Source organism: Ambystoma mexicanum, chromosome 11, assembly GCF_040938575.1.
Source record: "Ambystoma mexicanum isolate Mex_15411 chromosome 11, UKY_AmexF1_1, whole genome shotgun sequence".
NCBI lineage: Eukaryota > Metazoa > Chordata > Amphibia > Caudata > Ambystomatidae > Ambystoma > Ambystoma mexicanum.
Genome location: NC_090934.1, coordinates 48307496 through 48332780, shown reverse-complemented (window position 1 = coordinate 48332780; position 25285 = coordinate 48307496).

Here is a 25285-nt window from a genome sequence, read left to right as displayed (position 1 = left end):
GTGATATGGCAAGCAAGGCACATGTTCCATGAGGATGTTCCCGCGCATAGCCATCACACATGTGGCAGAGTGGGGGATAACCCAAGTGATATGGCAAGCAAGGCACATGTGCCATGAGGACGTTCCCAGGCGGAGCCATCACAGGGGGCCCCACCCAGACCTGCCCTCTTGCGGGACAGCAGAGTGGGGGATTACGCCAGTGATATGGCAAGCAAGGCTCATGTGCCATGAGGATGTTCCTGAACTGAGCCGTCACCGGAGGCCCACACCCAGACCAGCTCGCTTGCGGGATGGCAGAGTGGGGAATTACCCCAGTGATATGGCAAGCAAGGCTTATGTGCCATGAGGATGTTCCCAGGCGGAGCCATCACCGGCGGCCCCACCCAGACCTGCCTGCTTGCGGGATGGCAGAGTGGGGAATTACCCCAGTGATATGGCAAGCAAGGCTTATGTGCCATGAGGATGTTCCCAGGCGGAGCCATCACCGGCGGCCCCACCCAAACCCCCCGGCCTGCGGGATGGCAGATTGGGGGATTACCCCAGTGATACGGCAAGCAAGGCACATGTGCCATGAGGATGTTCCAAGGCAAAGCCATCACCAAAGGCCCCACCCAGACCTGCCCGCTTGCGGGATGGCAGACTGAGGGATTACCTTAGGTCTCGGGAGGATAACTCAGGGGCAACGTACTATCCTTGGAAGCAAGACGACACGGAGCAACATAGGTTCGATCCCTGGGTCCGTGCTTAGAAACCTCTGGGTATTAAGCGCGTTATAAATAACCTATCATATCATATCACATGGCAAGCAGGGCTCATGTGCAATGATGATGTTCCCAGGTGGAGCCATCACCAGAGGCCCCACCCAGACCAGCCCGCGTGTGGGATGGCAGAGTGGGGGATTACCCCAGTGATATGGCAAGCAAGTCTCAGCCATGAGGATGTTCCCAGGCGGAGCCATACCGGAGGCCCCATCCAGACCTGCCCGCTTGCGCGACGGCAGAGTGGGGGATTACCCCAGTGATATGGCAAGCAAGGCTCATGTGCCATGAGGATGTTCGCAGGCGGAGCCATCATCGGAGGCCCACACCCAGACCTGCCCGCTTGTGGGATAGCAGAGTGGGGGATTACCCCAGTGATATGGCAAGCAAGGCTCATGTGCCATGAGGATGTTCCCAGGCGGATCCATCACCGGAGGCCCACACCCACACCTGCCCACTTGCGGGATGGCAGAGTGGGGGATTACCCCAGTGATATGGCATGCAAGGCACATGTTCCATGAGGACGTTCCCGGGCGGAGCCACCACAGGGGGCCCCACCCAGACCTGGCCGCTTGTGGGATGGCAGAGCGGGGTTTACCCCAGTGATATGGCAAGCAAGGCACATGTTCCATGAGGATGTTCCCGCGCATAGCCATCACACATGTGGCAGAGTGGGGGATAACCCAAGTGATATGGCAAGCAAGGCACATGTGCCATGAGGACATTCCCAGGCGGAGCCATCACAGGGGGCCCCACCCAGACCTGCCCTCTTGCGGGACAGCAGAGTGGGGGATTACGCCAGTGATATGGCAAGCAAGGCTCATGTGCCATGAGGATGTTCCTGAACGGAGCCGTCACCGGAGGCCCACACCCAGACCAGCTCGCTTGTGGGACGGCAGAGTGTGGGATTACCTCAGTGATATGGCAAGCAAGACTCATGTGCCATGAGGATGTTCCCGGGCGGAGCCATCACCGGAAGTCCACGCCCAGACCTGCCTGCTAGCGGGATGGCAGAGTGGGGGATTACCCCAGTGATATCGCAAGCAGGGCTCATGTGCCATGAGGATGTTCCCGGGAGGAGCCGTCACTGGGGCCCACACCCAGATCTGCCTGCTTGCGGGATGGCAGAGTGGGGGATTACCCCAGTGATATGGCAAGCAGGGCTCATGTGCCATGAGTTCGTTCCCGGGAGGAGCCGTCACCGGAGGCCCACACCCAGACCGGCCCGCTTGCAGGATGGCAGAGTGGGGGATTACCCCAGTCATATGGCAAGCAGGGCTCATGTGCCATGAGGACGTTCCCGGGCGGAGCCATCACCGGGGGACCCACACCCAGACCTGCCCGCTTGCGTGATGGCAGAGTGGGGGATTACCCCAGTGATATGACAAGCAGGGCACATGTTCCATGAGGACGTTCCCGGGCGGAGCCATCACAGGGGGCCCCACCCAGACCTGGCCGCTTGTGGGATGGCAGAGCGGGGTTTACCCTAGTGATATGGCAAGCAAGGCACATGTGCCATGAGGACGTTCCCAGGCGGAGCCATCACAGGGGGCCCCACCCAGACCTGCCCGCTTGCGGGACAGCAGAGTGGGGGATTACGCCAGTGATATGGCAAGCAAGGCTCATGTGCCATGAGGATGTTCCTGAACAGAGCCGTCACCGGAGGCCCACACCCAGACCAGCTCGCTTGTGGGACGGCAGAGTGTGGGATTACCTCAGTGATATGGCAAGCAAGACTCATGTGCAATGTGGATGTTCCCGGGCGGAGCCATCACCGGAGGCCCACACCCAGACCAGCTCGCTTGTGGGACGGCAGAGTGTGGGATTACCCCAGTGATATCGCAAGCAGGGCTCATGTGCCATGAGGATGTTCCCGGGAGGAGCCGTCACTGGGGGCCCACACCCAGATCTGCCTGCTTGCGGGATGGCAGAGTGGGGGATTACCCCAGTGATATGGCAAGCAGGGCTCATGTGCCATGAGTTCGTTCCCGGGAGGAGCCGTCACCGGAGGCCCACACCCAGACCGGCCCGCTTGCAGGATGGCAGAGTGGGGGATTACCCCAGTCATATGGCAAGCAGGGCTCATGTGCCATGAGGACGTTCCCGGGCGGAGCCATCACCGGGGGGCCCACACCCAGACCTGCCCGCTTGCGTGATGGCAGAGTGGGGGATTACCCCAGTGATATGACAAGCAGGGCTCCGGTGCCATGAGGAAGTTCCCGGGCGGAGCCATCAGCGGGGGCACCACCTAGACCTGCCCGCTTGCGGGATGGCAGAGTGGGGGATTACCACAGTGATATGGCATGCAAGGCACATGTTCCACGAGGACGTTCCCGGGCGGAGCATCACAGGGAGCCCCACCCACACCTGCCCGCTTGCGGGATTTCAGAGTGGGGGATTACCCCAGTGATATGGCAAGCAAGGCAAATGTGCCATGAGGAGGTTCCCAGGTGCAGCCATCACCGGAGGCCCACACCCAGACCTGCCCGCTTGCGGGCTGGCAGAGTGTAGGATTACCATAGTGATATGGCAAGCAAGGCACATGTACCATGAGAACGTTCCCGGGTGGACCCATAACCGGAAGCCCACACCCAGACCTGCCCGCTTGCAGGATTAGCAGAGTGGGGGATTACCCCAGTGATATGGCAAGCAGGGCGATTGTGCCATGAGGACGTTCCTGGGTGGAGCCATCACCGGAGGCCCCATCCAGACTTGCCCTGTTGCTGGCTGGCAGACTGAGGGATTACCCCAGGTCTCAGGACGATATCTCAGGGGCAACGTACTCTCCTTGGAAGCAAGACGACACGGAGCAACACAGGTTCGATCCCTGGGTCCGTTTTTAGAAACCTCTGTGTATTAAGCGTGTTATAAATATCCTATCATATCATGTCATATGGCAAGCAAGGCTCATGTGCCATGAGGAGGTTCCCGGGCGGAGCCATCACCGGGCGCCCCACCCAGACCTGCCCGCTTGCGGGGTGGCAGTGTGGGGGATTACCCCAGTGATATGGCAAGCAAGGCTTATGTGCCATGAGGATGTTCCCAGGTGGAGCCATCACCGGAGGCCCCATCCAGACTTGCCCTGTTGCTGGCTGGCAGAGTGGGGGATTACCCCAGTGAAATGGCATGCAAGGCACATGTGCCATGAGGTTGTTCCCAGGCGGAGCCATCACTGGAGGCCCCACCCAGACCTGCCCGCTGCAAGCAAGACACATGTGCCATGAGGATGTTCCCAGGCGGAGCCATCACCGGAGGCCCACACCCAGACCTGCCTGTTTGCGGGATGGCAGAGTGGGGAATTACCCCAGTGATATGGCAAGCAAGGCACATGTTCAATGAGGACGTTCCAGTGATATGGCAAGTAAGGCACATGTGCCATGAGAACGTTCCCGGGAGGAGCCATCACACATGTGGCAGAGTGGGAGATTAACCCAGTGATATGGAAAGCAAGTCCCAGCCATGAGGATGTTCCCAGGCGGAGCCATACCGGAGGCCCCACCCAGACCTGCCCGCTTGCGGTACGGCAGAGTGGGGGATTACCCCAGTGATATGGCAAGCAAGGCTCATGTGCCATGAGGATGTTCGCAGGCGGAGCCATCATCGGAGGCCCACACCCAGACCTGCCCGCTTGTGGGACAGCAGAGGGGGGATTACCCCAGTGATATGGCAAGCAGGGCTCATGTGCCATGAGGATGTTCCCGAATGGAGCCGTCACAGGAGGCCCACACCCAGAGCTGCCCGCTTGCGGGATGGCAGAGTAGGGCATTACCCCAGTGATATGGCATGCAAGGCACATGATCCATGAGGATGTTCCTGCGCAAAGCCACCACACATGTGGCAGAGTGGGGGATCACCCAAGTGATATGGCAAGCAAGGCACATGTGCCATGAGGAGGTTCCCAGGCGGAGCCATCACAGGGGGCGCCACCCAGACCTAGCCGCTTGCGGGATGGCAGAGTGGGGTTTACCCCAGTGATATGGAAAGCAAGGCACATGTTCCATGAGGATGTTCCCACGCATATCCATCACACATGTGGCAGAGTGGGGTATTACACATCACACATGTGGCAGAGTGGGGGATTACCCAAGTGATATGGCAAGCAAGGCACATGTGCCATGAGGAGGTGCCCAGGCAGAGCCATCACCGGAGGCCCCACCCAGACCAGCCCGCTTGCGGGCTGGCAGAGTGGGGGATTACCCCAGTGATATGGCAAGCAAGTCTCAGCCATGAGGATGTTCCCAGGCGGAGCCATACCGAAGGCCCCATCCAGACCTGCCCGCTTGCGCGACGGCAGAGTGGGGGAATACCCCAGTGATATGGCAAACAAGGCTCATGTGCCATGAGGATGTTCGCAGGCGGAGCCATCATCGGAGGCCCACACCCAGACCTGCCCGCTTGTGGGATAGCAGAGTGGGGGATTACCCCAGTGATATGGCAAGCAAGGCTCATGTGCCATGAGGATGTTCTCAGGTGGATCCATCACCGGAGGCCCACACCTGACCACTTGCAGGATGGCAGAGTGGGGGATTACCCCAGTGATATGGCATGCAAGGCACATGTTCCATGAGGATGTTCCCACGCATAGCCATCACACATGTGGCAGTGTGGGGGATAACCCAAGTGATATGGCAAGCAAGGCACATGTGCCATGAGGACGTTCCCGAACTGAGCCGTCACCGGAGGCCCACACCCAGACCTGCCCGCTTGCGGGATGGCAGACAGGGCATTACCCCAGTGATATGGCATGCAAGGCACATGATCCATGAGGATGTTCCTGCGCAAAGCCATCAAACATGTAGCAGAGTGGGGGATCACCCAAGTGATATGGCAAGCAAGGCACATGTGCCATGAGGAGGTTCCCAGGCGGAGCCATCACAGGGGGCCCCACCCAGACCTAGCCGCTTGCGGGATGGCAGAGTGGGGTTTACCCCAGTGATATGGAAAGCAAGGCACATGTTCCATGAGGATGTTCCCACGCATATCCATCACACATGTGGCAGAGTGGGGGATTACACATCACACATGTGGCAGAGTGGGGGATTACCCAAGTGATATGGCAAGCAAGGCACATGTGCCATGAGGAGGTGCCCAGGCAGAGCCATCACCGGAGGCCCCACCCAGACCAGCCCGCTTGCGGGCTGGCAGAGTGGGGGATTACCCCAGTGATATGGCAAGCAAGTCTCAGCCATGAGGATGTTCCCAGGCTGAGCCATACCGGAGGCCCCATCCAGACCTGCCCGCTTGCGCGACGGCAGAGTGGGGGATTACCCCAGTGATATGGCAAGCAAGGCTCATGTGCCATGAGGATGTTCGCAGGCGGAGCCATCATCGGAGGCCCACACCCAGACCTGCCCGCTTGTGGGATAGCAGAGTGGGGGATTACCCCAGTGATATGGCAAGCAAGGCTCATGTGCCATGAGGATGTTCTCAGGTGGATCCATCACCGGAGGCCCACACCTGCCCACTTGCGGGATGGCAGAGTGGGGGATTACCCCAGTGATATGGCATGCAAGGCACATGTTCCATGAGGATGTTCCCACGCATAGCCATCACACATGTGGCAGAGTGGGGGATAACCCAAGTGATATGGCAAGCAAGGGACATGTGCCATGAGGACGTTCCCAGGCGGAGCCATCACAGGGGGCCCCACCCAGACCTGCCCGCTTGCGGGACAGCAGAGTGGGGGATTACCCCAGTTATATGGCAAGCAAGGCTCATGTGTCATGAGGATGTTCCTGAACGGAGCCGTCACCGGAGGCCCACACCCAGACCAGCTCGCTTGTGGGACGGCAGAGTGTGGGATTACCTCAGTGATATGGCAAGCAAGACTCATGTGCCATGAGGATGTTCCCAGGAGTAGCCATCACCGGAAGTCCACGCCCAGACCTGCCTGCTAGCAGGATGGCAGATTGGGGGATTACCCCAGTGATATCGCAAGCAGGGCTCATGTGCCATGAGGATGTTCCCGGGAGGAGCCGTCACTGGGGGCCCACACCCAGACCTGCCTGCTTGCGGGATGGCAGAGTGGGAGATTACCTCAGTGATATGGCAAGCAGGGCTCATGTGCCATGAGTTCGTTCCCGGGAGGAGCCGTCACCAGAGGCCCACACCCAGACTGGCCCGCTTGCAGGATGGCAGAGTGGGGGATTACCCCAGTCATATGGCAAGCAGGGCTCATGTGCCATGAGGACGTTCCCGGGCGGAGCCATCACCGGGGGCACCACCTAGACCTGCCCGCTTGCGGGATGGCAGAGTGGGGGATTACCACAGTGATATGGCATGCAAGGCACATGTTCCACGAGGACGTTCCCGGGCGGAGCCATCACAGGGAGCCCCACCCACACCTTCCCGCTTGCGGTATTTCAGAGTGGGGGATTACCCCAGTGATATGGCAAGCAAGGCACATGTTCCATGAGGATGTTCCCGCGCAAAGCCATCACACATGTGGCAGAGTGGGGGATTACCCCAGTGATATGGCAAGCAAGGCAAATGTGCCATGAGGAGGTTCCCAGGCGGAGCCATCACCGGGGGCCCCACCCAGACCTGCCCGCTTGCGGGGTGGCAGTGTGGGGGATTACCCCAGTGATATGGCAAGCAAGGCACATGTTCCATGAGGAAGTTCCCAGGCGGAGCCATCACCGTGGGCCCCACCCAGACCTACCCGCTTGAGGGATGGCAGTGTGGGGGATTACCCCAGTGATATGGCAAGCAAGGCTCATGTGCCATGAGGATGTTCCCAGGCGGAGCCATACCTGAGGTCCCACCCAGACCTGCCTGCTTGCGGGACGGCAGAGTGGGGGATTACCTCAGTGATATGGCAAGCAATTCACATGTGCCATGAGGATGTTCCCAGGCGGAGCCATCACCGGAGGCCCACACCCAGACCTGCCCGCTTGTGGGACAGCAGAGTTTGGGATTACCCCAGTGATATGGCAAGCAAGGCTCATGTGCTATGAGGATGTTCCCAGGCGGATCCATCACCGGAGGCCCACACCCAGACCTGCCCGCTTGTGGGACAGCAGAGTGGGGGATTACCCCAGTGATATGGCAAGCAAGGCTCATGTGCCATGAGGATGTTCCCAGGTGGAGCCATCACCGGAGGCCTCACCCAGACCTGCCCGCTTGCGGGATGGCAGAGTAGGGCATTACCCCAGTGATATGGCATGCAAGGCACATGTTCCATGAGGATGTTCTTGCGCAAATCCATCACACATGTGGCAGAGTGAGGGATCACCCAAGTGATATGGCAAGCAAGGCACATGTGCCAGGAGGAGGTTCCCAGGCGGAGCCATCACCGGAGGCCCCACCCAGACCTGCCCGGTTGCTGGCTGGCAGAGTGCAGGATTAGCCCAGTGATATGGCAAGCAAGGCTTATGTGCCATGAGGATGTTCCCAGGCGGAGCCATCACCGGATGCCCACACCCAGACCTGCCTGCTTGCGGGATGGCAGAGTGGGGGATTAGCCCAGTGATAGGGCAAGCAAGGTTTATGTGCCATGAAGATGTTCCCAGGTGGAGCCATCACCGGAGGCCCCATCCAGACTTGCCCTGTTGCTGGCTGGCAGAGTGGGGGATTACCCCAGTGACATGGCAAGCAAGGCACATGTGCCATGAGGTTGTTCCCAGGTGGAGCCATCACTGGAGGCCCCACCCAGACCTGCCCGCTGCAAGCAAGACACATGTGCCATGAGGATGTTCCCAGGCGGAGCCATCACCGGAGGGCCACACCCAGACCTGCCTGCTTGCGGGATGGCAGAGTGGGGAATTACCCCAGTGATATGGCAAGCAGGGCTTATGTGCCATGAGGATGTTCCCAGGCGGAGCCATGACCGAAGGCCCCACCCAAACCTCCCGGCCTGCGGGATGGCAGATTGGGGGATTACCCCAGTGATACGGCAAGCAAGGCACATGTGCCATGAGGATGTTCCAAGGCAAAGCCATCACCAAAGGCCCCACCCAGACCTGCCCGCTTGCGGGATGGCAGACTGAGGGATTACCTCAGGTCTCGGGAGGATAACTCAGGGGCAACATACTCTCCTTGGAAGCAAGACGACACGGAGCAACACAGGTTCGATCCCTGGGTCCGTGCTTAGAAACCTCTGGGTATTAAGCGCGTTATAAATAACCTATCATATCATATCACATGGCAAGCAGGGCTCATGTGCCATGATGATGTTCCCAGGTGGAGCCATCACCAGAGGCCCCACCCAGACCAGCCCGCGTGTGGGATGGCAGAGTGGGTGATTACCCCAGTGATATGGCAAGCAAGTCTCAGCCATGAGGATGTTCCCAGGCGGAGCCATACCGGAGGCCCCATCCAGACCTGCCCGCTTGCGCGACGGCAGAGTGGGGGATTACCCCAGTGATATGGCAAGCAAGGCTCATGTGCCATGAGGATGTTCGCAGGGGGAGCCATCATCGGAGGCCCACACCCAGACCTGCCCGCTTGTGGGATAGCAGAGTGGGGGATTACCCCAGTGTTATGGCAAGCAAGGCTCATGTGCCATGAGGATGTTCCCAGGCGGATCCATCACCGGAGGCCCACACCCACACCTGCCCACTTGCGGGATGGCAGAGTGGGGGATTACCCCAGTGATATGGCATGCAAGGCACATGTTCCATGAGGATGTTCCCGGGCGGAGCCATCACAGGGGCCCCACCCAGACCTGGCCGCTTGTGGGATGGCAGAGCAGGGTTTACCCCAGTGATATGGCAAGCAAGGCACATGTTCCATGAGGATGTTCCCGCGCATAGCCATCACACATGTGGCAGAGTGGGGGATAACCCAAGTGATATGGCAAGCAAGGCACATGTGCCATGAGGACGTTCCCAGGTGGAGCCATCACAGGGGGCCCCACCCAGACCTGCCCGCTTGTGGGACAGCAGAGTGGGGGATTACCCCAGTGATATGGCAAGCAAGGCTCATGTGCCATGAGGATGTTCCTGAACGGAGCCGTCACCGGAGGCCCACACCCAGACCAGCTCGCTTGTGGGACGGCAGAGTGTGGGATTACCTCAGTGATATGGCAAGCAAGACTCATGTGCCATGAGGATGTTCCCGGGCGGAGCCATCACCGGAAGTCCACGCCCAGACCTGCCTGCTAGCGGGATGGCAGAGTGGGGGATTACCCCAGTGATATCGCAAGCAGGGCTCATGTGCCATGAGGATGTTCCCGGGAGGAGCCGTCACTGGGGGCCCACACCCAGACCAGCTCGCTTGTGGGACGGCAGAGTGTGGGATTACCTCAGTGATATGGCAAGCAAGACTCATGTGCCATGAGGATGTTCCCGGGCGGAGCCATCACCGGAAGTCCACGCCCAGACCTGCCTGCTAGCGGGATGGCAGAGTGGGGGATTACCACAGTGATATGGCATGCAAGGCACATGTTCCACGAGGACGTTCCCAGGCGGAGCCATCACAGGGAGCCCCACCCACACCTGCCCGCTTGCGGAATTTCAGAGTGGGGGATTACCCCAGGGATATGGCAAGAAAGCACATGTTCCATGAGGATGTTCCCGCGCAAAGCCATCACACATGTGGCAGAGTGGGGGATTACCCCAGTGATATGTCAAGCAAGGCAAATGTGCCATGAGGAGGTTCCCGGGCAGAGCCATCACCGGGGGCCCCACCCAGACCTGCCCGCTTGTGGGGTGGCAGTGTGGGGGATTACCCCAGTGATATGGCAAGCAAGGGTTATGTGCCATGAGGATGTTCCCAGGTGGAGCCATAACCGGAGGCCCCATCCAGACTTGCCCTGTTGCTGGCTGGCAGAGTGGGGGATTACCCCAGTGACATGGCATGCAAGGCACATGTGCCATGAGGTTGTTCCCAGGCGGAGCCATCACTGGAGGCCCCACCCAGACCTGCCCGCTGCAAGCAAGACACATGTGCCATGAGGATGTTCCCAGGCGGAGCCATCACCGGAGGCCCACACCCAGACCTGCCTGCTTGCGGGATGGCAGAGTGGGGAATTACCCCAGTGATATGGCAAGCAAGGCACATGTTCCATGAGGACGTTCCAGTGATATGGCAAGTAAGGCACATGTGCCATGAGAACGTTCCCGGGAGGAGCCATCACACATGTGGCAGAGTGGGAGATTACCCCAGTGATATGGAAAGCAAGTCCCAGCCATGAGGATGTTCCCAGGCGGAGCCATACCGGAGGCCCCACCCAGACCTGCCCACTTGCGGGACGGCAGAGTGGGGGATTACCCCAGTGATATGGCAAGCAAGGCTCATGTGCCATGAGGATGGTCGCAGGCGGAGCCATCATCGGAGGCCCACACCCAGACCTGCCCGTTTGTGGGACAGCAGAGTGGGCGATTACCCCAGTGATATGGCAAGCAGGGCTCATGTGCCATGAGGATGTTCCCAAACGGAGCCGTCACCGGAGGCCCACACCCAGACCTGCCCGCTTGAGGGATGGCAGAGTAGGGCATTACCCCAGTGATATGGCATGCAAGGCACATGATCCATGAGGATGTTCCTGCGCAAAGCCATCACACATGTGGCAGAGTGGGGGATCACCCAAGTGATATGGCAAGCAAGGCACATGTGCCATGAGGAGGTTCCCAGGCGGAGCCATCACAGGGTGCCCCACCCAGACTTAGCTGCTTGCGGGATGGCAGAGTGGGGTTTACCCCAGTGATATGGAAAGCAAGGCACATGTTCCATGAGGATGTTTCCACGGATATCCATCACACATGTGGCAGAGTGGGGGATTACACATCACACATGTGGCAGAGTGGGGGATTACCCAAGTGATATGGCAAGCAAGGCACATGTGCCATGAGGAGGTGCCCAGGCAGAGCCATCACCGGAGGCCCCACCCAAACCAGCCCGCTTGCGGGCTGGCAGAGTGGGGGATTACCCCAGTGATATGGCAAGCGAGGCACATGTGCCATGAGGATGTTCCCGGGCAGAGCCATCACCGGAGGACCCAACCAGACCTGCCCGCTGCAAGCAAGACACGTGTGCCATGAGGATGTTCCAAGGCGGAGCCATCGCCGTTGGCCCACACCCGGAACTGCCCGCTTGCGGGATGGCAGAGTGGGGGATTACCCCAGTGATATGGCAAGCAAGGCACATGTTCCATGAGGAGGTTCCCGGGCGGAGCCATCACAGGGGGCCCTACCCAGACCTGCCCGCTTGCGGGACAGCAGAGTGGGGGATTACCCCAGTGATATGGCAAGCAAGGCTCATGTGCCATGAGGATGTTCCCGAACGGAGCCGTCACCGGAGGCCCACAACCAGACCAGTTCGCTTGTGGGACGGCAGAGTGTGGGATTACCCCAGTGATATGGCAAGCAAGACTCATGTGCCATGAGGATGTTCCCGGGCGAAGCCATCACCGGAGGGCCACACCCAGACCTGCCCGCTTGTGGGACGGCAGAGTGTGGGATTACCCCAGTGATATGGCAAGCAGGGACGGCAGAGTGTGGGATTACCCCAGTGATATGGCAAGCAAGGCACACGTACCATGAGAACGTTCCTGGGCGGGACCATCACCGGAAGCCCACACCCAGACCTGCCCGCTTGCGGGATTGGCAGAGTGGGGGATTACCCCAGTGATATGGCAAGCAGGGCTCATGTGCCATGAGGATGTTCCCGGGCGAAGCCTTCACCAGATGCCCCACCCAGATCTGCCCGCTTGCAGGACAGCTGGGGTAGACTGAGCCTGGCAGTCAGACAACCTGCAATCCTTGATCAGGCACTGCTTGGGGGCGCAAAGCCCCCACTCCTGTGTCTACAGCTGGATGCACCCTTGGCAAAGGTCAGGGCCGTGCCCCTTCATTGGGGGCTTTAATGCAGTGTCAAAACAAGGAGGTACAACCTGCTGGGAGAAGGCAGTTAAGGTCGGCAACGAAGGTGTACGTGGAAACTGGCCATGATGTGTGGCTTTATGCAAACTGGAAATGATGTACAAAGTAGACACAATGCAGAGAAGCAATGCTATGCCACGTGGGTTTACTGGAAACCTGCCATGATGTGGCAACAGAGAATAGTTCTTCCTGGCAACAATAGCCTGCTAAGTGGGGATGAGGACATTTGATAACTAGGAATGATGTGAACTGGTAATGATGTGCTAGACCCGTTCACGTTTAAATACATGAAAACAAGGAGAATAATAATTGCATCGTTGCAGCGTGATTATTGCTTTGACTTTTGTATATATATATATTTTGCTCAACATTTCGCATATGTAGGCCGTGGAACAGCAGATATTTCTGGAACAGCCCCGTTCAGGGATACTAATGTTGTCGATTTTGGATGGACAAAATGCTGTCCTGCTCAGCTTTCGATGGTGACCTCCAGTCTCTTGTTGACATATTAATATTATAATAACATAATAATATGATACATTTCACCACAGTAAAACGCAAATTTGCCAGTTCTCGTCCCTCTTGAGGGACTAGACCCTTGAAAGGTCTCATTAGTGTTTGGGGGTACAGGGTCTGCTTTCTGAGGAGGAAGGTCTGACTGTTGAAGGTGCCTGGGTCTCCGGCTCTTTCCTGCAAGATTGTATGGTTTCCTGGGTGTAAACCTGACTCCTAAGGGTCGTACCCAATGGCAAACCTTTTAGGGTGGCTCCCGGCGTTAGGGCGCAAGCCATGCAGTATCTGGCTCCTGGCATCGCCAATTGCGTCATTGCATTGGTTTCTGGTGGATGTTGACGCAATCCCTCATATGATGTCCACTGCTCGCGCTGCTGCACTTACATATGCGATGGAGGTTTAAGAAACAAATACAATTTATGCAAATGAAGTGGTAGCCCAAAGCCATCATTTGAAGACCTCTTGATATCACCACCTGCTCTATGGTAGGGTAATGGTGCTGCAACCTTTGGCTCTCCAGGAACCTCCAAATCAAAGATCGTGGTGAGTCAAGATAAAGGCTTGTTGCATGGCCCCCATTTAGAGATGGTAGGACCAGAGTTGTGGTGTCCTAGCCTCGGTTCAGCTGAGAATAGCCAATCATGTTTCCACATGCAAAACTCCGCACACATGATGAGCATTTGTGTAATGCAACATAGTATAAAATGGTCTTATATAGCACCCTGCTGCCGATAATGTTGGCCGTGTTGAGCATGGCTCTGTAAGAGAGGAGGGCAGGGTGCGTTAGTCGGATAGCGGGAAGGCAGATGCAGAAACCTTTGGTGTTGATGGATGCAGGTCGGTAGTACCCGTTACCGGTGTGCCGATATGAACATCTCTAAGTTGTTTGTGATTGATACCGACCTGGCAGGTTAGCCATTTGGGCAGCCCCCCGGATTGTGGAGTGCAAACATTAGCAGCACGGTTGCTGCTAGAAGATGGATAGGGTCTGAATTTGCTAAGTACTCCAGAAGAGAAACCATCCTGTGATTATGCTAACTTTCTTTAGTTTACTCAATTCTTGTACCCATTCTTCATTCTGCTCGAAAGCCCATCCCCAGATCACAACCGCAGCTGAGAATTCCTGTAGTGAGGGAGAAGAAGCCCCGGGACTAGGAAGGGGGGACTCAGAAGGATTTTTGAAGATTTACATAAGAGTTTTATGACCATCCTAAATAAATGTTTAAAGGTCTACTCGTCTGTGTCATGATGCTCGGCTTCATGGCACTATGCATGTATTTCAAGAGTGAAAGCAACAGAGTTAAGAGTTATAGGTTTTCAGACCCAAAGTAGAGCTTTGACAAGAACATGAAGAGCATGGATCTGAACAGGTACAAACAGCGCGCAACCAAAGAGTTTGATTTACGTCAAGTGAAGTTTGAGTGCCTATGGATTTTGCTTTTTAATCCCCTGCCCATTTTTCTGTTCGACTTCAGCAGATACGTTACACGCAATTGCGAAGGGGTGCAGTCTTCTCAGTGAAAGGTTTGGCACGCCTCAGTGTTTACTGGAGGACCTCTTACAGAGCAACACACTCTCTGTGAAAAACGCTCACCCGGTGAGAAGCAAGGCGCGGGTGCGACGGAGTGCAGTCTTCGCAGTGGAACTTTTGGTGATACTCTGTGTTTACCGGAGGACCTCTTACAGAGCAACAGGCTTCCTCTGAAAAATGATTGCCCAGAAAGAAGTGCACTGCGAGTGCGACAAAGTGCAGTCTTTGCAGTGGAACGTTTGGCACTCCTCAGTGTTTATTAGAGGACCTCTTACAGAGCAACATGCTTTCTTTGAAAAATGCTCACCCGGCGTGAAGCAGAGTGCCAGAACGACAGAGTGCAGACTTTGCAGTCATTGGCAGTTGTTGGCTCCAGGGCATGGCCACATTTCTGCTAAGTAGCTGACTGTCAGCTGAAGTAAAAGATTGTTCTGTGACTTGCAAGTAAGAATTGGGTGCTTAAATTGCACAATCTTTTATTTGAGATTGCTCTCTGGCGTGCTTTAGGATGTCAAGCGATGATAGAAAGTCTACATATAATCTAACCGGTGGTGCTGCACACATTAATGCTAGTTACCACCTACTTCTGCAATGCTATCACAGCAGGGGACGCGGATGCTGCCATCTTCAAAGCAGTCTTCATTCTTCTGATGACGCTTCCAAATTGACCTGCATAGCGAATAATTCCCTCCTTAATTGCTCTTACTCCCTACAAAATGAAGGCACCAACAGAACCCACTAAGTGCTCCCTTAAATCATAACCTAGGAGTTAACACTCATTTGAGGGCTAGCCTTGTGGGCACACCTGACCTGCTTGCGGTTAGGTAAGTCTCATGACCATACCGCAGGTGAGACCACGGCTATTGCTTCTCTGGTGTCGAGGCTATTGATTTCACATTGGTGACAGAAGCTCAGGCGATCAACGCTTGGAAGACGGTATGAGATACTTCAAGCTGCATTTGGAGACTTGTGCGGGCGCATCACCTCTAAAGGACAAATGCATGGGCTCAAATAAAGACAGCTGCAGGTCAGGGGCTCTCGTATTCAATCAGCCTGACGCGCAACACGAGGATGCTACAGAACCCACTAAGTTGGAGGACGTCATGCAAACTGCGTTCGTTATCGATATCGGTAGGCAAGATAAGCGGGAATCCTATATTACAGGTAAGGAGCCAAGAAGATTGATGCGAGTTTTTGCAGCTGAAGGGGAAAAAAGATCTAACAAGAAACCTAAATCTTTGCCCCTTGATCAAGCACTTAATACTGAGGAAGGGGTGGCTACTGTCAAATAGGGAGAAAGAAGATCAAAAGGCGACTAAAGAGATCACAGGTGTGAGGTGATCGGAACAGATCGATAATTAGACCCGATCCTGACCCCTCAGCTAATGTAAATGGTATTGAAGCTATTAACCAATCATAGCAGACCATCTTAAATAGAGAAGATGATATGGAGAAGACTGATGAGGTCAGTTTGAGTTGCACGTGTGAATATGGGTAAGATCACTGGTGCTAGCTTGAGCTTCATACCCACGTTGGATTCTAATCAAGCTCGCCCTGAGAACATGAAGGAACCTATGATGGGCCCTCCACTTGACGGGCATCGTTCACAATTTCCCACCTTGTTCAGGATAAAGCTACTTAATTGCTGAATCGAGGGCGTGTTCTGCAGATCTCCACCCTCATTCCTCCGGTAAGAGGACTTAGATCTAAGGACATCGACTGCATTGAATTTGTTGAACACACTTCGATATTACACCTGCGGCTGTCCTTTGCACGTGCTCAGGAAGCTGAAGTGCATATGCGTGGATGTGGACGTACCTCTTCTGCTAGCACTTTGCGCCGATAACTTCCCCTACCCGGGGATACTAATCCGTCTATAAGGTGTGCCCATTTATTCTTAAATCTCAGTTCTCTGGCCTGAGCAGAGGTGGATCTAGTTCCATGCTGTAGCTCTCCGGAAGTTCAGATCTCCATTTATTCTTTGCAGGGATTGGATCCGATTTCCGCAACCTTGCCAACGGCAGCCTGGCTATTGCCAGTCCATGAAATTCTAATGGCGGTAGTCACCCTAGTATCTCCTGCGTGTCATCACCTATTCCATGGAATGACTGCCCCAACAATGCAGCTGAGCTCACTGAAAACCCCTTGCCGGAATGCCGGAATGCCGGAATGCCGGCACACAATTGGATACTCCAAGGATATGGCCAATGTTGGAAACCTTCGCACCTGAAACATCTCGAATCCGACATCCAGCCCCATGTGAGCCTCTATGCTGGTCTACCGCCAAGCTCAGACAACCCTTTATAGGGATGTAGTTTATATGTTGGCTGTGTCGGTACCCTAAGAATTTCAGGGATGCATATAGCTGTTCAGCTGTCATAATGATCTCTCCCTGGCTACTCCACTTCCCACAAGAGTTGGGCATTTCATCTTCTCCCAGCAGGCTAAGCCTGTGAGTAAACGAACACATCCTTGGCACCTGCTTTATATCAGGGAAAGGTGGCACCAGTGCAGCTACCTCCATCTATTCTCCTAGACATCTATGTTAGAATTCGGGTCTCTATTATGACTTGTGGGGTGTGTCTGGTTGTGTGGAAGGAAGGGAGGTGTTATGACTGGCTTTCCTTTGATTAGTGTCCATCCCTGCTTTACCCTCTTCCCTTAATGCATGGTGTGTGTCTGCAGGTATGAGGTCATGAATGGAATGCCAGGTGAGTGACTGGAAAGTTGAGTGTGGATACGATTCCACCCAGAGCAGTTGGCAATGATATAGCCTGGGTGGTGGGAGCCAGTGGCCCCCCTCTGACTGTACTTTCTATTCTCCTTATGTACATGATGTAACCTAAATAGCATTGAAACATGATTAAAGCAACATGCAGAACTGACAGCTGATTACCTGAGTATCCTTTATAAGCTATCTTAAAAACACACACCATTCATTCCGGGAAGAGGGTAAAGTGGGGAGACATGCATTCAAGGGAAAGGATAAGAAGGGGGGAAACCAATCAAAGGAAAGCCAGTCATAACACATCCCTTCCTTCAGCACAACCTACCACACAAACCCATCATCACTGCACACCAAACAACAAGCACTCAACCCAATACTGTAAACTAGAAAGTGGCTATTCAAACAGGCATATCTAACCCACTGGCAACAGGAACACATCAATGAAACTATCAACCAAACCAACAAGGCAACACCGACCATCCTCCACCCACCACTGTCACCGCAGAGCATCAAACCTGCCACGTTTGAGCAATGCCTGCCCCAAATGGGCCACCAAAACACACAACCAGAAACCCTTGTAGACACAAAACACCTCCTATCCACAACTGCCACTCGTGGATCTTGGGGCTGCCACCCCCAAGCACATGCTGTCCCTACATGGACTGGCACGTGGTCCCAATGCACCTAACACGAGGACCTAGCTAACCTCCACATATAACTATTCCAAGCAGATCTAACACGGAACAACCGGGATGTGCAACACCACACACACACTTACGCAGACCAAAACGCACTGCAAACGCACCTTGGCAAATACCACGCACGGTAGGATTCCAGTCATAGAAAACTCTCAGCAACCCCAGTTTGTTGGCCATAAAAACTGGGCCATCAGATGTCCAAATCCTGTGAGAGGATCCAACACCTCAACACACACAATATAAACCTCCAGCGGTCAGATGGAAAGGAAGCCAAAAATGTTGCCGCATTCTCACGCCAATGCCAAGGGTTTATTGGCATTCTCACTGTGAACAAAATAAGAAGTAGAAGAATAGATTAGAAACCTACATTGAGATGGCAGGGCTAACTCTCTCGCCCAAATCACCAGGGACAGTGCCCCAAAATTTCCACCACCAGCGCCACAAGCTCTAGCCATCCCAATTCCGGCATCTCCATCCAGATCACTTACTACTGCACCCGGATACTAAATACCACACCTGGGAGAGGCTACCGTCCAGCAAACCACCAACGGTCTTTTCACACTGGAAACTGTAAAACACCAACAAACGAAAACTGAATGTGGAGGCGTCCCAACCACACCAGTACAACAAACAGAATGCGACCAGGGCACTGCCCCACACTTGTTAAGTCCACCATACTCAACATCAATGGGCTATTATTCTCACACACAATCACAACCTCAGAGGCATGCAACTCACACCTTACACACATCAACGGGCAACCTTTCTCCCTCATCCGAAAACATAAGGAAGCGCCCATTCAATCCACATCATTCACGCAGGAACGTGGGGAATTTGCTCCCACACCAACATTTCATGTCCCGTTCTCTTGCCAGCTAAATGATATATTACCTGCTAAGTGTAACTTTAAAGCACTAAACATGTCTTGCATTAATGGGCTAAGACAAAGTGCCTCAGAATCCTTTTCCTAAAACGCACCGCTGTGGCCTAAAGTGTATTGTGCTGCTCTGTTCTCATAAATGATCTCGTAGGTCAGAACCTAAAACCTGCAAATCCTCAAAAGAATGACTTCTGGCACAGTTAACATTCTAGAAAATATAAGTCGGACAGGGAGTAAATCTAGCCCAGCCACATGCGTTCTCTCACTTAAGGGTATGCAACGTGTCATGGCAACAAACGCGTGGATACAAACGTTCGCATAACTCCCCCAAACATCGTCATCAACACATCCATCAAGCAAATGCAAACACAGCAACACCTAAGTGCTACTACATTACAGGAACACACGCTGTGCCCCCACACCACAGCATCCTCAATGTGGATGTGTACTTAGAAATGCTATTCGCTCGTACACGCTATTCCAACAAATAGCTCTGGCAAAAGCATAAATCATTACACAGTGAATACAACAAAACAACTGATTCAATATATTACGCTTATGGCAGCACAACGTGAGTGTGTTCCCGCGACTGTTAATTGCACCCTGCCGTTTGCGCAAAATATATCTGCTTCAGGGGATGTCCATCGGTGCAGCACCCTACAACAGTGCGCAACTAAGATGCAGAAAACAGTAATGAATAGAAGAACACGTGGTTCTCCGCTGTAGCGGCAGTCTGACAGCGCTCTCCCACTCCAGCCTACAAATAAAAGAGCACCCTCAAAGCCCCACATCACTCTGGAGCCCTGGAGCCATAAACATTATACAGGACGCCTGTCCCTGCAGTAATTTCCAGAGCACACGCATTACGGAATGACAATCTGCCCCAAGAGTAACTTTCTGGCTCCAACATCACGGCACCAGTGTTGCCAGGTCGTAAGGAAAAAATAAGCTGAATGCCCTTCCAAAACAAGGCCAAAACAAGCTGACTCCCATCCAAATAAGCTGAAAAAACAAGTGTGTAATTAAAAAGTTGTGGAAAAGTCTCAAAAGTGAGAAACATAACACAACAAGAAAAACATACATAGACAAAACACTGACATAGGCCCTCATTACGACCCTGGCGGAATTCGGAAAACGATGGCGGAAATGCAATACCGCCATCGAATAGCGCTCGGTGCGACTATGACCCGTCACCGCAAAGTACGATGCCATTAGCGACACCGTAGTGAACGCCAACGCTAACTGCACCAAGCACGCGCACGCGCGCCATGCCAAACCGTAAACACCACCATGGCGCAAGGGTACGCCAATTCCGACCCTAGCGGACATGTACCTAACGCCATCAAGCATGGCGGAATGTACCATTCCGCCATGGTGAGAAGTACGGCATCGCGAATCAACCGTAAACGGCCCCACTGAGTGCCTGTACACCGCTCCCTGCCCACAAAGTACAACTCCCCGTAGGTGCAATGAAGTCACAATGCAACCAGTGAAATGTACAAGTCACCCATGCATGCCAACGAACAAAAGAAACACAACAGGGGCCAATGGGAGCTGCAGGGCACAGATGGCACGAATACAGAAGCCATCCCAATGGACATGACCACAGTCCCCCACCAAGAAACGCACGCAAACACAGGCACCTGTGACCAGCAATATTCCGAAAATCACATCATTCCACCAGTCCACCTGGCTGACCGGTATCTGTTACACAAAACCCAATCCCCCGCCCCTGAGCATGACAACATTCAAACAGTCATATTGGCAGCCCCCATCCCTGACCTCACTGGGCTTCGTAGGCAAACGCGCCCAGTACAGTACCACGCAACTAAACTCCGAAGCTGGAACCCAATGCAGATCTCCTCACAATACATCGCTCCCCAAATAGGAATATGCCACATCACTTGCAAAGAAGAACGCTACACGGGCCAAATCAGAATAGAAATTTAATGCACATCAAAATCACCAAGCCCATACAGCCATCAGGCCATGAACTCCAAAACACATTTCACCATTGTGGGCTGCATCCGCAAGAAATGACCAGCCACTACTTATGTGACGCCCTGTTCCCTCATGGTACACAGAGCCACATTCACGTACGAAAAGGCAACATGGAAGCGCACACAACCGCAGGGCCGTCCCAATGGGGAGGCACTAGTCCAGCTGAAAGGCCGAAATGTTGCTCCGAGCCACCAGTACTGCGTAAGGGCATGTGGCCCATTGGCGATCGTCCCATAAGATCGTAATGCTGCTCCACTGATTAACACGAAGCAGCAGGTGTCGGGAGTAAAACCCATCTGCAGGAGTGGCATACAGATGGCAGTGGCAAAAGGGGAGGAGATACCTGTCAACCAAAAGAAAAGAAAAAGAACAGAATGGCCATCAGAACTACATTCCAACAACTCACTTCAATGATCACACTAAATCCACAGCCATATGCATGCTAGCCCACTCCAAAGGTCCATCACCACCCAAAAACCACTTGCGACTCATAACTATCTATATCGAGGTGTAAACACCATCACAAACGAGTGTACCTGTGCATGCGTCTGTCAAAACAGAATCCATCAGATGGGATTGGTAACGTGCATGGACACAAGTGTCTGAGGGCGCGTCGAGACATGGAGGGCTCAACAAGGCCAGATAGACGATGGTCCCACTATGGCAGCCCTGCATCACATAGCGTAGGGGAGGCGGATAGATCCCAAGAAGCCCTGTACATGGCAAACTCTGTATCAAATCACCTGCCCATGCATCCATTCATCATTCCCTCATCCCGGGATTAAAACGCCAGAATATTTACTCACATAACATTAGAAATATCCATTGAGTCTGTGCGTTATGCAGTCTGCAAAATCCACAGTGCCCCAGCCCGTAATTCCAGTGTAGTGAAGTAACATGTATTTGGGAACGTCCGGCCTCATCGCCCACGTCGCTATTGCGCATCCCAAACCATTCATATCAATCATTGCATCCTCGCCATGGCCCCTGTCTCAAGGACATTGAACAATAGTACGTTATATTTGCAGTCAGACCTGTGGGCATTTCCTCGCCGCTAGCTGAAAACCGAAAGCGCCGCCCTTCGAATTCCTCATTTGCAACATCACTTCGGAGAGGCATCTGTGGCCGTTTGAAAACACTAATTAATCCATCGAGTGCGGCTGTGTGTGAAAATGGCAACTGCCTTCACCCACGAATGGGACGCCCCGCCCGTCGTTGCAACTCGGTACAGTGATGCATGAGGGCCCACCGTTACTCGAGTACTACGTTCCACTGACCCTTCACAAGTCTGTTCGCGACTGCACAGATAGTATGTGAAACAATGGGACCACAGCAGAATGAACATATCAACCAATGTTACACGGCCATCGGGTACAAATACATGATTGCAATAGCAAGATGCCATTCCACGAATTGCAGCGTTGTGCGCGGGACGTGCTCGGCCAAAGGGGAGAGCAGTTTGCACAGGTGGAATGAATCACCACAGGTGGAGGCCATTCAGCCTGAAAACACATAAATTGCACAGCCAGTCTCCTCCCACAACCACACCGAAATGCTACCGGCAGGACTCGCGATGTTGGCCCTGGGGGACATGATAGCACTGCAAGTACTCCAACTCCAAGAAGAAGACGAACACCAACTACAACCGGCCGCACGGAGGAGACGCAGGAGGAGGAGGAGGGCAAGGCAGGGCCAGCAAGGGCCGCCAGCACAGCCACTACCACCACGCAGGCAGCCCGCAATCCCACGCCTCCGAGCACATCCGTTCAACCTCACTGATGAGCAGATCCACACCCTCTACCGTCTGGACCGGGACACCATAGCCGCCATTGTGGACATGACACAGGCTGACCTTGTCAGCATGATAGATAGCCCAACCGCCATCCCACCCCTACTGAAGGTGGTGTCTGTACTCCACTTCCTGGCCACAGGCACCTACCAGCACACAGTCGGACAGTTGCATGGCATTTCTCAGCCACTGTTCTCACGGACACTATTGCAAGTGCTCGATGCCCTCCTGAAGCACGCAGACGACTACATCTCTCTACCACGCTCGGAGCAGGACATTACCAACACAAAAGTGGGATTCCATGCACTTGCCGGCATACCGGGTTGCATTGGTGCCATCGACTGCACCCATGTGGAATTGGTCGTCCCACATGCCATGGAGGCCCAGTACCGCAACCGAAAACAATTTCATTCTCTGAATGTACAAATGGTGTGTGACTCCAACAGGATCATTACACATTGTTGTGCCCGATTCCCTGGATCAACCCATGATTCAATGGTCTTGAGGAACTCTACAATACCACGCTACATGGAGCGACACGCAGGGAACAGATCCTGGCTACTCGGTGAGTCTCATTACATGCATGATAATGTGGGGTATGTGATTCGGCAATGACCTGGCAGGAAGGGGGGGGTGCGTACGTAGCAATGGCATTCCACATCATGCGTTTCTCGTCCACATACAGGTGATGCTGGATATCCACTGAAGAGATGGCTCCTCACACCAGTCCGGAACCCACGGGACCAGCATGAGGAGGACTACAACCATGCCCACTCACGTACCCGTGTAGTCATTGAACAGGCATTCGGCCTACTGAAGGGTCGTTTCCGCTGCCTCAGCAGGTCTGGCGGGGCACTCCTGTACCGCCATGTGAAGGTTGCAAAGATGGTGATGGCATGTGTCATGCTCCACAACATGTGCGTACGTAGAAATGTGCCCATGCCCCCTGACGCAGAACTGCAAGCACCTGATGATGGTCATGATGAGGGTGGGGATGTGGCAGCACCTCAAGGAGTCTGCGAGGCACCGGAGGGCCGTGACATTCGTCAGCATCTGATTGATGTATGCTTCTAGCACTCACGCCTGGTGGCTGATACATGGACACGGGACTCGTGGCACTGTGTGTGTCTGGGACATGCACAATATGGACTGTACGCCTATGATGGCCTAGTACACAAAGATCAATGTCCACACATCTCATTGGTTGATCGTGCACTGTTTATGGCATATGTGATATCATGTTGACACCCTATCGACCCGCCACCCAAGTGAGCCCAACACACCCCCTCCACCCTCCTACCTCCCCCCCGAACACCAGTGTCCAAAGATGCTCATTGTCAGTGGGCAGTCGCTATTGCAAGCCCCCTCTGCGGGTATCAGGGGCACCCCTGCCTGTGGAGCGCAGGTTCCTCCCAGATCTACGTTGGGGGCTGCCCTGGACGGAACTTGCAACGGATGATGTCTCTGCCTGCTCACGTCCATGCATGTCCCTAAGGGTTTGCGAGAGCTCAGTGAGCACACGGCGCACTGCGGCAAGTTCGGCACATACGTCCTTGGACGTCGCATGCAGTTCCCCCCTCAGGCTCTCGGTGCTTCTCTCCATTTGGACTCCCAGGCTCTCGGTGCTACTCTCCATTTGTGCCCTTAGTGTCTCTGTACCTCTCTCCATTTCTGCCCTAAGTGTCTCAGTTGATGTTTCTATGTCTGCCTTAGTGCCCCCACATTCATCGGCATGGTCCTTGAGGAGCGTGGCCAGTTGCTGCTGTTGCACGATTAACTGGTCTAAGGGACTGTTGCCTCTGCTGGGCCATGGCCATTTGCGTGGGTGTCACAGAGGGGCTGTTGACCTCATGTTGCCTTGCCACAGGGCTTGTGGGGGATGGCCAGTTGTCGTCTTGTGGGTGCCCCTGCGTGGTATCCTCATGTTGTACGGGATGGGACAGACAGGGGGATTGGGACAGGTCATGGATGGATCTGACTTCGACATCCCCGTCTTCTGTGTCGGAGCATGCTGCCATCAATGGGGTGTCACCTATGGTGCTGCTGCCACCAGGGGCAGTGCCTTCTGTGGCATCCGTTGGGGGGACCTGTGGTGGTGGTGTTGTGGGCATGCTGGCTGCTGGGGTGCCTGTTGATGTTCCCTCCTCTGTGCTGCCACCTGATTTGTGCTGCTGCCGTGTCTTGATGCGTGCAGCTGAGGTGGAGGGTCTTTGGCCGTTGGTCTTGGCCCTCTTTGCAGGTGTGCTGGTAGGGGTGTCCTGAAGCTCGTTGTTTGGATCGGACCCTGTGGTGGAGTAAAGGAGGGCGAGGGTTATTGATGGGTCTGTGGGAATTGGAATGGCATTGTATCACATGCATTGGGGTGGTACCTGAGGGTGATTTGGGTCGGGGCCTTGGAGGTGCTTTCATTTGTGTGTGGAGTGAGGGTGCAGTTGTTTGGCAGCCTGCAGTTAGGGTGTGCCTGCTGCACGTGTAGTGCGTGTTTTAGGGGTTTTTAATTATTTATGTATTTATTGTGGGTTTTAACGTGCGCTATCAGGCCGATGTGTGTGGACGTTCTCCTGG